General features: G+C 31.3%; 1 pseudogene; it reads left to right on the top strand.

Annotated features, from left to right (window-relative positions):
* Positions 1–7,443: 7,443 nt before the first annotated feature.
* Positions 7,444–9,706, top strand: LOC100786406 (methylthioribose-1-phosphate isomerase-like; annotated as a pseudogene).
* Positions 9,707–13,144: the final 3,438 nt, after the last annotated feature.

The following is a 13,144-nucleotide window of genomic DNA, read 5'->3' as shown; positions in this document are numbered from 1 at the left end:
CACTAGTAGTTGCCAAAAGTTTTGGTTTGCTAGGCCTTGCCCCTAACCACTACAGCCTTGATGACCCTGCCCTGCCCTCAATGACACGCCTAACAATTTTCCTTCTCTGTTGGATTTGGAAGATACTAATTGTGACCTTGGTATAAAAAAGACGGAATAGTGATAATTCATATTTGTTTATTAGATTATGTTTAATTCAGTAGATCAGTTAGACTTATTTATTAGACTACAGAGCATACCTTAGTTCCTTAAAGAACAACTCATCATAAGGTTCTGTGAAATAACTTTCTACTTGCATTTGAGAGCTAAAATCTATGTATTGACTTAATTGACATAAGATCCAATTCTAAAAAGGCTTTTAGTCCAATAGAAAACATAACTATAGGAGCCTACAGGGGAGTGTAACAGTTTTTCACATACCAAGTGACACCACAACAACGAGGATTAGAGTTTTGGAGGGGAAATAGGTTTCCAAATGAACCTTTCTTTCTTTTTCTTGAATCAATCACTTAATGTGCACATGAGTGAGACAACAAAGTCTTAGGTTAGGGTTAGGGTTATCAAAAACATTGTTCAAAACAAACATCCAATGCAAACTACGTCTTGTTTTCTTATACCCCAAAACAAAACAATGGCATTCAGCAAACAAGAAAATGGTGCACCAATAACAATCATTGCAGCAAACAAAACCAACAGGTTTAAACAATGAACTCACCAACCCAAGAACCCACCAACTCACGAATCCACCAACTCAGGAACTCGTGAACCCAGCAACTTACCAACTCGTGAACCCACCAACCAGGAGCCAAGAATATGTCAAAAACTTGCGAAACAACGAACTCACCAACCTGGAGTTAACATTCTATAGGGATAAATGTTAAAGCAACATCAAGGTTTGCCCACGTGCCTAAATCGTTCCAGTCACGAACGGGAACTTGTGGAGCCACGTACCTAAATAACAAACCTCAATGGCAGCTTGAGTGAGGAGAACACAATATCTGAGGGATGAAGAAGAAAAGGAGAAAGAGTTTTCGTATGAAATTGATCGTGCAGGGGGAAAATAGAATTTTGGCTTTTTAACTTATTAATTAGACAACATCGGTTTCTTAAACAAAACCGATGTTAACTTATAATGTTAACATCAGTTTTTTAAAAAACCGATGTTAACATTATAAAGTTAACATCGGTTTTTCAAAAAACCGATGTTAACATCACCTACTTAAATCAACTTATTTACCAAAATGCCACCGTCCTTTTCTTAACATCGGTTTTTCAAAAAACTAATGTTAACCTTGCGATGTTAAATCAATGTTTTGTAGTAATGTCTCCCAAGATATATCAATCCATCGAACCGTGTGCAACGAACGATCTCGGAACAAAAGAATGACCATGCTCCAAAACATTTTAAATAGCAATAGAATTTTATAAAGAAGATAGCATCATCAATATATGTTTCTAGTGTATTGTCTCTCGTGTTTTGTGAGTAGGAAGCTAAATATAACACACACACTCTCTCTCACTATATATATATATATATATATATATATATATATATATATATATATATATATATATATATATATAAGTTTAAATTTTAAATTATAATAAAATATTTTCCAACAATCTCCCGTTAATTTATAATAAGTAAATAAATAATATAATACGATAACTATATGTGAAATCCTGAAAAATAATTTTTAATAGAGCATATGATATTATATTTTCAGTATAAGGAACCTTTAGGGTCTAAGTCTTATACTTGGTGCATATTTCACTTGAGGAAAAAGTAGTGACTTGATTGTCTTAAACTACATTCCATTTAACTAGGCTTTTGAACACAACACAATACAACATAGGTGTTCATTTGAGTTCTAATAAGTGGTTGTGTGTTACATGGCTTGCACGTGTATGTTGTTTTGTGAGTGTCACTTAGAGATTAGTTCATATCTTATAATGGTAGCTCCACCACCACATTCACTAGATGAATCCTCAAAGAGTGATCTATGACTACCACCCCACAATCAATTATCGTTGGATTCATTAAGATGTATTTTAAAAAAAATGATATTTTCACTAAATTAAATATTTATATCTCAATCTTATAATTAACATAGTTTACCGTACACCTTGCTATAGGAATATGAATAAGAAAAACTCCACAAAAATAATAATTTTGGTGTACCTTAGTCAATAAATAATTTTATTGTTACTCGTTGAACTCCATTATTCATTGGATAATCATTTACACGGAGATGTGTGTCTATTATTGTGATTAATTGATGAGCTTTATTTATATTCTCCTGTATGACTTAATTATTTGCTAACATGTTAGTCTTTTATAATTAGCAGATTTGGGAGATTTCTTTCAAATTTCTCAAAGTCAGGAAAAAACACCATATGATATCAAATCTCTAATAGACTATTATTATCTTACTCTTGAGGTGTCTTCTTTTCTCGTTAAGACATTGCTAGAAACTTTAGCAATAGTAACGAGGACTCCTACTAATGAGGCCTCTTTATTATTTTTACCATTCCATAGCACAATCGTCCAACATATATATGAAAACTTGTCATTTTAATTTTGAAAAAGAAGACACTAATTTTGCATAATAGCATGAGTACAAAAGGATCAAGTCATAACCTTAATAAAAGAAAAGAATATACAATACTTTAGCTCAATAACTTAAAGCCATAACTCGTTAACATGATTAACTTGTTAGATTATTTAATCTAATAATGACTCATGTAATTATGGAATGACTTTAATGAAAAGATGTCTAATGTGATGGTTGCTAGACTTGAAATTATATTAAAATCATTGTAGTTATTAAAATAAGTAATTCTCTTCTCACTTCATTAAGGTTAATTTTGGCATTAAAAAAAGGAATTTGAAAAAAGAGGTTATGGAAGTTATCAAAAAAGAAATAAAAGATAATTTCTCTCTCTCTCCCTCTCTCTCTCTTTTACACATTCTGGAAACATTTGTTTTCTCTCAAAAAGAAAAATGGAGAACACAAAAAAGGCCAAAGACAAGTTCAAAGGGTTTCTACACCATTAGAGAGACCAAGTAAAGGAAGTTAGAAAAGGGAGAACATTAGTAATAATTATGAACATTATGGATTCAGATATTACAAAGTATAATAGACGTGAGGATTATGTTATCCAAGATTCTATAGTGTAATTTCTTGTATCATGAACCCTAGGAAATTACACATGAGAGTAAAATTATTCTAATATTTGGTATCAAAACATACGTTAAGGAGATATCATTTTCTCCATTAAAGGAATTACTCTGTTTTATTTTATGTTGCGAAACACGATATGTATTGCCTTGTTCATTTAGTGGGTGCAATATTAGGAACTTTTTCCGCTGCAATGTTTTCGAATTTGGAAATGCCAATTGTGTTTGCGTTGGTTTCATAACATGTATATGCACAAAAGTGGTTTTCACCGAATGCTTTATTTGCCATGAATAGAATATAATTGGTGATTGAATGTTTACTGATTGCATGTGAAAGTTTATATTTTTATATGATTGATAGCAATTCTAATGTACAGTGAATATTGCACCTGCAAATTTATATGCTTTCAATTATGTAAAAAATAGTTTGTAAAGTTGTTATTTCGGAGAATGAAATTGAAATATATTTTGAAATTTGTTTTACAAAAAAAAATTAATTTAGAATTACACGTTAGAGAGAGATTTGTTAATCACTAAAGTGGTCAAATCTATATAGTTTTGTATTTTCAAATTATATGATTGATTGATATAATGATGTTGTAAATTTTATGGTTGGGTTGAATGAAATTGTTAATTATAAGACTTATATGAATTACCCAAAGTTGAATCACTGCTTATAATTAATGATATTAAGGATTTGTTTTCATGATTGTTGAGTGTATGTTTAACCAAAGATATCATGCATGTAAAAAATAATATGGTTTATTTCCCATTAAAATATATTTGTTTGACATCATTCTTGATAAGGAAATTCATTTATTTATCACCCAAAGGTGAACTTAGATGCATGATTAAAGTCTATATTGTTTGAATCCATTATGTTTACTCAAATCACTAATGTGTGAGTATGTTTAAATGTATGCAACTATGTCTAACATGTTTGCTTTAGGCAACTTAATGATCAAGTTCTATGGGCAAAATTATAATGATTGGTCTAAAATAATCCATTTTCAACTGGGTGTAATGGACTTAGACCTGACATTGATAATAGATGAAAGTCCTCCCATCATTACAAAGACTAGTATTGATGCTAACAAGTCTCTCCATAAGGCTTGAGAGAGGTCTAACAAATTGGCACTAAAGCTAATGAGAATGACTATGGCTGCAAATATGAAGTCATTTATGCCTAAAACAAACAATGCAAGGGAGTTCATGAAATTGGTCAGGGATTGCTCACAATCTAACATTATTGACAAGCCAATTACGGGAAGCCTATCAAGTGAGTTAACCAACAAGAAATTTGATTGGTCTCAACTAATTCATGATCATGTGGCAGAAATGGCTAATCTGGCAGCAAACTTGAATTTCATAGGAATTCTAGTGAGTGAGTCCTTTTTGGTACAATTTATTTTGAACTCTCTATGAATTTGGCCAATTTCAAGTGAATTACAACACTCTTAAGGAAAAATGAAATTTTCAAGAAATTAAGGCCATGTTAATTTAGGAGGAAAGGATATTAAAGAAAATGAAGGACAACTCAATTCATCTCATGACTCATGATGGAGCCAGTACTAGTAAGAGCAAGCCTGATAAAAAGGACAAGGGCAAATCCTAATTAAAGGTTGAAGAGGAAGGAGTCCATAAAGACAAGAAGTGCTACTTTTACAAGCAGAGTGGCCACTTCAAGAAGAATTGTCCGAAAAGAAAGAAATAATTTGAAAAGAAAGGTATATTTTATATATTTGTAAATTTTGAATCAAATCTTTTTGAGGTACCTAATAATACATAATGACCTGGTTCTTGAGCAACAACTCATGTGTCACATATTATGTAGGGGTTCCTTTCGATCCAAACCATAAGAGGAACTAAAAAGTTTCTCTACATGGAAAATAAAATGAAGACAAAAATAGAGCAAATTGGGACTTATAGATTAATCTTGAACACTGGGTGTCATGTAGATTTTGAAGGATGTCTCTATGTACCTAGATGTGTCAGGAATTTAGTTCCTATTGCAAAGTTGGATGAATTAGGTTTTAATTTCAAGATTGAAACAATGTATTTTCTTTGTTTAAGGATATGTACTATTATGGATTTGGTACTTTAATAGATGGTTTGTATTGTTTCAATCTTGATGTAAAGTTTTATGGAATCCTTGTTTAATATTGAATGTGATGTTGATATTAAGTGAAATGTGCATGATGATAGTTCTGATTATTTATGGCATCAAAGATTAGGTCACATATCCAAAGAAAGGATAATAAGGTTAATGAAAAATGGAATTTTGCCTCAATTGGATTTTGGTTATTGGGATATATGTTTGGATTGCATTAAAGGAAAGCAAACCTAACAAACATCAAAGAATTATGCTACAAGGAGTAATGAACTTATAAGTTGATACATACTGATATTTGTGGACCCTTTGACGTTCAATCTTAGGACGATGAAAAGTATTTTATTACCTTTATTGATGATTTTTCACATTATTATTATCTGTATTTTTTGCCCAAAAAATCTCAATCAATGGATTCTTTAAAAGTGTTCATTAATAAGGTAGAAAGGCAGTTTGATAGAAAAGTAAAAATTGCAAGGTCTAATAGATACAATGAATTTTAGGGAAAATTCAATGAAAGTGAACAATTTCCAGGTCCATTTGCAAAGTTCCTTGAAAGTAGAAGCATATGTGCATAATATACTATGTTTGACACACTGCAACCAATGGTGAGGCTGAAAGGTGGAATTGTACTCTAATAGATATGGTTAGGTCTATGTTGAATTATAGTACTATACCTTTATCTTTGTGGACATGTGCATTAAAGATTGTTGCATATATGCTTAACAAGGTTCCTAGTAAGGCAATTCCTAAGACTCCTTATGAACTGAGACCTCTCTAGTTTTGAGGTTGTTTGACAAAAGTAAAGGTGTATAATCCACATGAAAAGAAGCTTGATCCAAAAAACCATTAGTGGTTTTTTCATTGGGTATCCTAAGAAGTCCAAAGGTTACAGATTCTATTGTCATAACCATAGTACAAGAATAGTTGAGTTTGACAATGCTCGATTCATTGAAAATTTTCAGTTTAGTGGGAGTGAGAAGTTACAAAAGGTGGATATTATAGAGACTCAATTAATCTTCTTCACCTAGAGTCCCTCATCAAGATATTGTTCCTCTAGTCGTACTACAATCAATCAATACCCAAAGACAACATAATATTCAAAAACCTGCAAGATGATGAACCAACAGACAATATGCAAGTCATAAATTAACAAGTGAAAGATGAGGTGAAGAAATAGCACCAAGAAGGTCTAAAAGGAAAAAAAAGGTCAACTATTTCAAGTGATTATGTTGTGTATTCACTTGAACATGAATGTGAATTAAGCATTAATAAAGATTTAGTTTCTTTGAGACAAGCCATGGAAAGTGGCAATTCTGAAAAGTTGCTTAATGTTATGAAAGAAGAGTTGAAATCAATGGATGACAATAAATTTTGGGATCTAGTTAAGTTTCTTGAAGGTTCAAAATGATTCGGTTATAAATGGGTCTTTAAGACCAAATATATGACTCAAAGGGCAATATCAAAAGGTACAAAGCTAGACTCGTTATCCAAGGTTTCACTCAAAAAGATGGCATTAACTACAAAGAGACCATCTCTCCTATTTCTAAGAAAGAATTTTTTAGGATTGTATTGGCTTTGGTGGCTCATTATGATTTAGAGCTTCACCAAATGAATGTAAAGATAACTTTTTTGAATGGTGACTTAGAAGAAGAAGTTTATATGGATCAACCTAAAGGGTTTGTTTCTCCAAGAAAGGAAAATCTAGTGTGTAAATTAAAAAAGTCAATATATGAACTAAAATTAAAATAGGCTTCCCCTGACAATGGTATCTTATGTTCAATGCTACCATCACGTCATATGGTTTTGTAGAGAACATCATTTATTGGTGTATCTACATAAAGGTCAATGGGAGCAAATTTGTGATTTTAGTCTTGTATGTTGATGACATTTTGCTTGTTGCTAATGATGTTGCTATGTTACATGTAAAGAAGTATCTCTCTAATAACTTTGAATTGAAAGATATGGGATTGTTGGAATTGTCTCAAAAAGGATATATCAATTAAGTATTAGAGAGATTTAGAATGGAAAAGTGTTTTGCAGGGATTGTTCCAATTCAAAAGGGGGACAAGTTTAGTCAAATGCAATGTCCTAGAAATGACCTAAAACTAAAGGAAATGGAGTCTATCCCCTATGCATTAGTGATTGGGAGATGTATATAGATGCTGCTGAAGTTATGCTTGAGGATGATGTTGCCTCAAATAGAGCTATTGGTTCGTATGGAGCTAGTATTATTCAACATCAAACAGAGAAACAAAAGTTTTCTGTTTTGACTCATTGCAATACTGGAAGGTGCCTGTTACAGTTCCATCCCTTATTATAGTACAAGGCTTAATTATGTTTTTACTTGCTGAAATATGAGGTGAATCCGGTTTTGGTCCCCATTTTTTTTAAAATCATTTTAGTCCCTCAAATTTTAAAAAGTACGTTTTTACTTGTTTGACAAATGAAGTGAAGAGGTGTTTGGACTCACTTGTAACTTGTTTTTGATTAATGCTCAGTCTAGCCACAGCTGGATATGGTACTGCTCTGGGTGTGATCCGTGCACTTCACAGTGCTGGAGTTCTAGAAAGGGTTTATTGCACAGAAACACGCCCATTCAATCAAGTGAGCGCACCTTTTCCAATTATATTCAATATTTAGGTATACCCCGAGCTCTTTTGAGAGAATATGTATCCTCTTAAGTTATATTTAAATAGGATGATCTGTTTAAGTTGTTTTATGTTTTATTATTTGACAACTTGGATTGATGACATGACTTGAGAACAAGAACACTGAAATAATAAATATTCTTCGATCTGTATCTTGGTGATAGTTGTAGTTTATCTAATTGTTTATATTTCAGCTTAATAGTCATTCATTTGAAAAGGAAAAGAAGACAATAAAAGATCTGGGCCAATTAAACTACAATACTAAATTTTCATTAACAGATTCAGGGTATCACAGGTGATGATCATTCTGATTACAGAGCTCCAGTGTTTTTTATGTATTTATTTTTTAGGGCAGTGGATTAATGACATGATAGGATATGTATCTTTCTTTTGAGAATGCATATCTAACCTTTAATGTAGCCATGTAGGCTATCTGTGTTAAGAATTACATTTCCATTCCGCATATCAAATCAAAGCTAAAATGATTTGGAGTATGCGCTTACCAATCATAATGTTTAATTGCAGGGATCTAGACTCACTGCTTTTGAGTTGGTGCATGAAAAATTATCAGGAACTCTTATTTCCAATTCTGCTGCAGCTGCATTAATGAAAGCAGGACATGTGGATGCTGTTGTTGTTGGGGCAGATCGTGTTGCATCAAACGGTACTTTGAGTTACAATGAAAATAAGCTATAGTTTGCTTGAGCATAAAAACTATAATCAAATTTGTCTTCCTCTATATGGCATTGCAGGTGACACAGCCAACAAAATAGGAACCGACAGCGTTGCCTTGTCTGCTAAGTTTCATAATGTACCTTTCTATGTGGCTGCACCCCTTACTTCCAATGATCTATCACTTTCTTCTGGACAAGAAATTGTCATTGAGGAGAGGTCTCCAAGGAATTGTTGAACACACATGGAGGACTTGGAGAGCAGATTGCTGCCTCAGGAATTTCCGTCTGGAACCCAGCTTTTGATGTTACTCCTGCTAATCTAATATCCGGGATCATCACTGAGAAGGTCTTTCACTCTCTTGACTTGCATAATTTGTATGGGGTTCAGTTGCATTTTATTCTCTAACCATTTCATGTTCTTTGAGCAGGGTGTCGTTACAAAGACAACTGCTGGTGGTGCATTTGACATCAAAGCTTTCGTACAGAAAACTGGTTAAGGTGGAGTGAGATTTTTCTCACCCATTACAACATTGTAGACTTGAAAAGTATTGAAGCTGTAGGGTTCTTTAAGAGCCTCTTTGGTACGCAAGTTAGATAAGACTTATTAACTTGAGACCTAATTGTATAAGATGATAACATTTCAATATTATGCGATGTTTGGTGTGGCATGGAAAATTATTATATTGCATGAGATAATATGTTTAGTGATCCATTTTATAACATTAGATATGATAAAAATTGACAACTTGTACAATTTTTTTTTTTTTTTTACTTAAAAATGTTGTACAGTCATATAAATTTGTTGTTATACTAATTTTTGGAGAAATAAAAGTTCTGAAAGCTTCATTTATACTTAAAATCACTATTTACATTCCTAACTCTATTTTTTATTTACTTATATGAAGCTACTCTGGTTCCTTGCGGGAAGGTAATCAGGTGGCTGACCTGTTAGCTAATTATGGTCATTCTTTATATGGGAATATTAGAGTTTTTTTATGTTATTTCCTTCTCTCTTTTTTTTTTTTTGTATAACGTTGTTTTAGAGGATTTTGTTTCAACCACGTTTTCTCGTGGTTTCTAGTTTTTTGGGGTTCTAAATCCCCTTTTATTCACAAAAAAAAAATGTTGACTACTTTGGATGTCCTTCTAATTTAGTTATTACAATAGCTATAAAGGCCAACAATAATTACTTCTAATTTAACTGTTGCAAAGACCTTTTAATATTTAAAAGACAATATTTGAAAAGATAATTTTTGTAAATAGATAAACATATATGATAAATAGTTTTAGAATTTGAAGAGGAGCCGAAATATAATAAGAGTTTAGCAATAGCCATTTTAGATGCAATTTTGATTTGGTTATTATGAAAGCCATTAGAAGTTCATGATAATAACTTTGCATGTGCTTTTGGTTATCATGATAAAAACATTAAAATGATAAAAAGAAATATTAACACGAGTATTTTCTATAAGCTATTAAGAGTTAAGTATTTCTGATTTTCCATTGCACATACGCACAAGGAGCAGAGGACTACTCCTTTCAAGCCAATGCAAAAAGATAAAAAAAAATATAAATTTCATAATAATTAACTTCTTTTCAATAATAAAAGTTCTCTTCGTAATTTTTTAACCAATAACATTAAATAAAATATCCAAAAATATTCTTGTTTATATTGAGGAGTAAAATAAATAATTTTAAAATTATCTAAATTTTATAGGCTTAATTAGAAGTAATCGTCTTTGTAATGGACATCGTAGGACAGACATTAACACTTTTCCTACACCTAATCAACTCTCAACCCAACTTTGGTTTTCAAAAACCACTTTCTATTTAAAGAATTTTTGCAATGTTTTTTCCTAATAAATCTTGGTGGCAACTCATTTTAACATATTTTTTGTTATCTCCTTGGGACTTCAATCGCAACATATATAAGAATACAATAAGAAAAAATAAGAGTAGGATAAACTTTAACTGTATCTAACGTTTGAGACACAAGATATAAATTATGTCAAATGAAAAAAATTCTTTTGTTAAAATTATATATGATTTTCTAAAAAGTATTTTTTTAATTTAATTTTTACAAATAACAAAAAATATATAATATAAAATTTTGATTCCATAGCATCACTATTACTCTTGTCATTGCCACCACCTCATCAATTGCCATCCTCCATGCCATCACACTTACAAGCATTATTGTTATTGTCACCATTGTTATTACACTATTATCATTACCGTTGTTGTTACCACCATCATTATTATTATCACTATCACTTATAGTTACATAGAAGTGTTTTTAAAGATTAGGATCTATTTTACATTAAGATTATACAAAAATAATAAATAGAAAAAAATAATGTCTTTAAAGAGAGAAATGTCCCTTGCACAAATACAATAAAATTGAGTCTCTAACACTTGAAAATCTAGTAGAGCAACTAGAGGAAAAACTTGTGAAATCTTAAGAAATTGCTAGAGATAGTGCTACGGCTGTTGGACTGCACACGTGAGCCCGCTTAGAAGTAAGAGATGAGTTATTCACTATTGGGGAATAATGAGAACATGTGTACGGATCCTTAGAAGATTAATTGTGATGGGTTTTGGAGTATTTCTGTAATTTTGATTCTATCTTTACAATTATAACTGCAAATTATATGTGTTTGATGGACCAATTGATGTCCTGATGCGAAATTACTGTGAAATTGGCGTGTTTAAGAACCCTAGAAATTTGTTTATTGTTTATTTTTCTAATTAGCATGAATTGATAAAATTGAATGATTAATATGATTTATTTACTAGTTAATTTGCATTATGAATTTATAATTGAATCTAGCATCCTCTGATAAAGAATAAATGGTCAAAAGGAAAAAAAAAATTAGTCTCTATTTGGTTTGCATATTGTGGTAGATTGAAAAAAGTATTGTAATGCTATATTAAAATAAACTTTCAAATCAAATCGAAATCATACACGAATTTTTATGTCATGTACCATTACACTTTTGATATTTGATACCATGCACCTCAATTGCACTTTATTAAAAAATGTGAATTATACTCTAAATAATCTTCTCTTTGGTTGTTTACTTTATACACATTATTGTTTTTATCTTGTATCTTCCCACGATGATGATCAACATCTTATATATACATTGTAATAATAAAAGTAATAAATTAATAAATTAAAGAAAGTTGTAAATTTAATGTTTAGTGGTAATTTCTTTTGATACAATTTTAATTTGATTGTTGTAGAAACTTTTTTTAATTGAAAATAATATAATTCGATTTTATTGAACTCTGTGGTGATCTCGAATCTTGTGTTCGTGGGAGCAAATGGTTAGGTGAATAACTTTAAAAAACCTCGTATTAGAGGACATTAGAACACAACGCTATGATAAAATATGACATTGAGAAATGAGTTTCGATATTATTTACATAATGTTATGAATATGTTACTTTATATTGTTCCTATGTTTAACTTATTTTCCTCTTGTAAAAAAATAATTGGACGATCTTGTTTTGACCAAAAACATTTTCATATCCTTATTTGATAAGTTTTTAATTTGATGGTTAATGTGGATATAAACCTTTTATTCACCTAAATACTTTTATACTTAAAAAATAAAATTTCTTTTATGTAATTTGATATTTTCATGTATTTTATTATATATATATATATATATATATCAAAAGAATCATCCAAAATGCCCCTGATTGCTTTCAATCAGGTGATATCTAATCTGCGTGCTTTTCCTTTAACACGGTCGGTAGCAATGCACCATGCCATTATATACTTACAAAATGGATGGAATGTATGTGTAACTATGTAGATCGTTGAATATTGTGAAGGGTCTGGATGTCGCAGGAAAAGGATTCTCAAGAGTTTTGCAGAACAGGTAATGAAATACATAGGTAACATGTGGCGTGTTTTGTGTTGACCATAGTGGATTATTAATCATCTCTGTTACAAGCAGGTAACTGTATCACTATGTGGAAAAACATGTGATGCCTGCAGACATCCAAACTTAGTTGCCAGATGTTTGGAGGATTTCACAACTGCTTGTGCTCTACGCCAGAAAAATGGTTCTTCTCGAATTTTTAGGACCAGGTGCTATTCATGAGAAACAAGCCTCTTATGCATTAGGAATTGAACTTAAAGTTAACAGAAAACAGATTTTGGGTATACATGAGCTGCAGTTTTTTGTGCCATAATAAATTTTATGAATGCTAGGTACCACATGCAGACCATGGTTAGTTTTGTTACACTATTTGACATTCTGATATGGCTATATGGGTATAAAGATGGAACTTTAAGGGAGCTTTTTGGCTCAAGGTTGTGCCTTTAGTGTGTGATTTTGTAGGACCTACCATGCGACTTTTCTCTCTCTTGTATTTGCCCAAAAACATAAAAAGAAAAATAGCAATGGAATTAAAATAATTTGACTATTGAGTAGTTTCCTCCAACATGAGGATTGTACGGTCTGACATGTTAGTATCACTTTACGGTTATTCCTTGTGTATTTTATAATTGGCT

Source organism: Glycine max, chromosome 15, assembly GCF_000004515.6.
Source record: "Glycine max cultivar Williams 82 chromosome 15, Glycine_max_v4.0, whole genome shotgun sequence".
Taxonomy (NCBI): domain Eukaryota; kingdom Viridiplantae; phylum Streptophyta; class Magnoliopsida; order Fabales; family Fabaceae; genus Glycine; species Glycine max.
The sequence above is the reverse complement of the archived record's forward strand: the minus strand, read 5'-3'. Positions and strand labels throughout refer to the sequence as shown.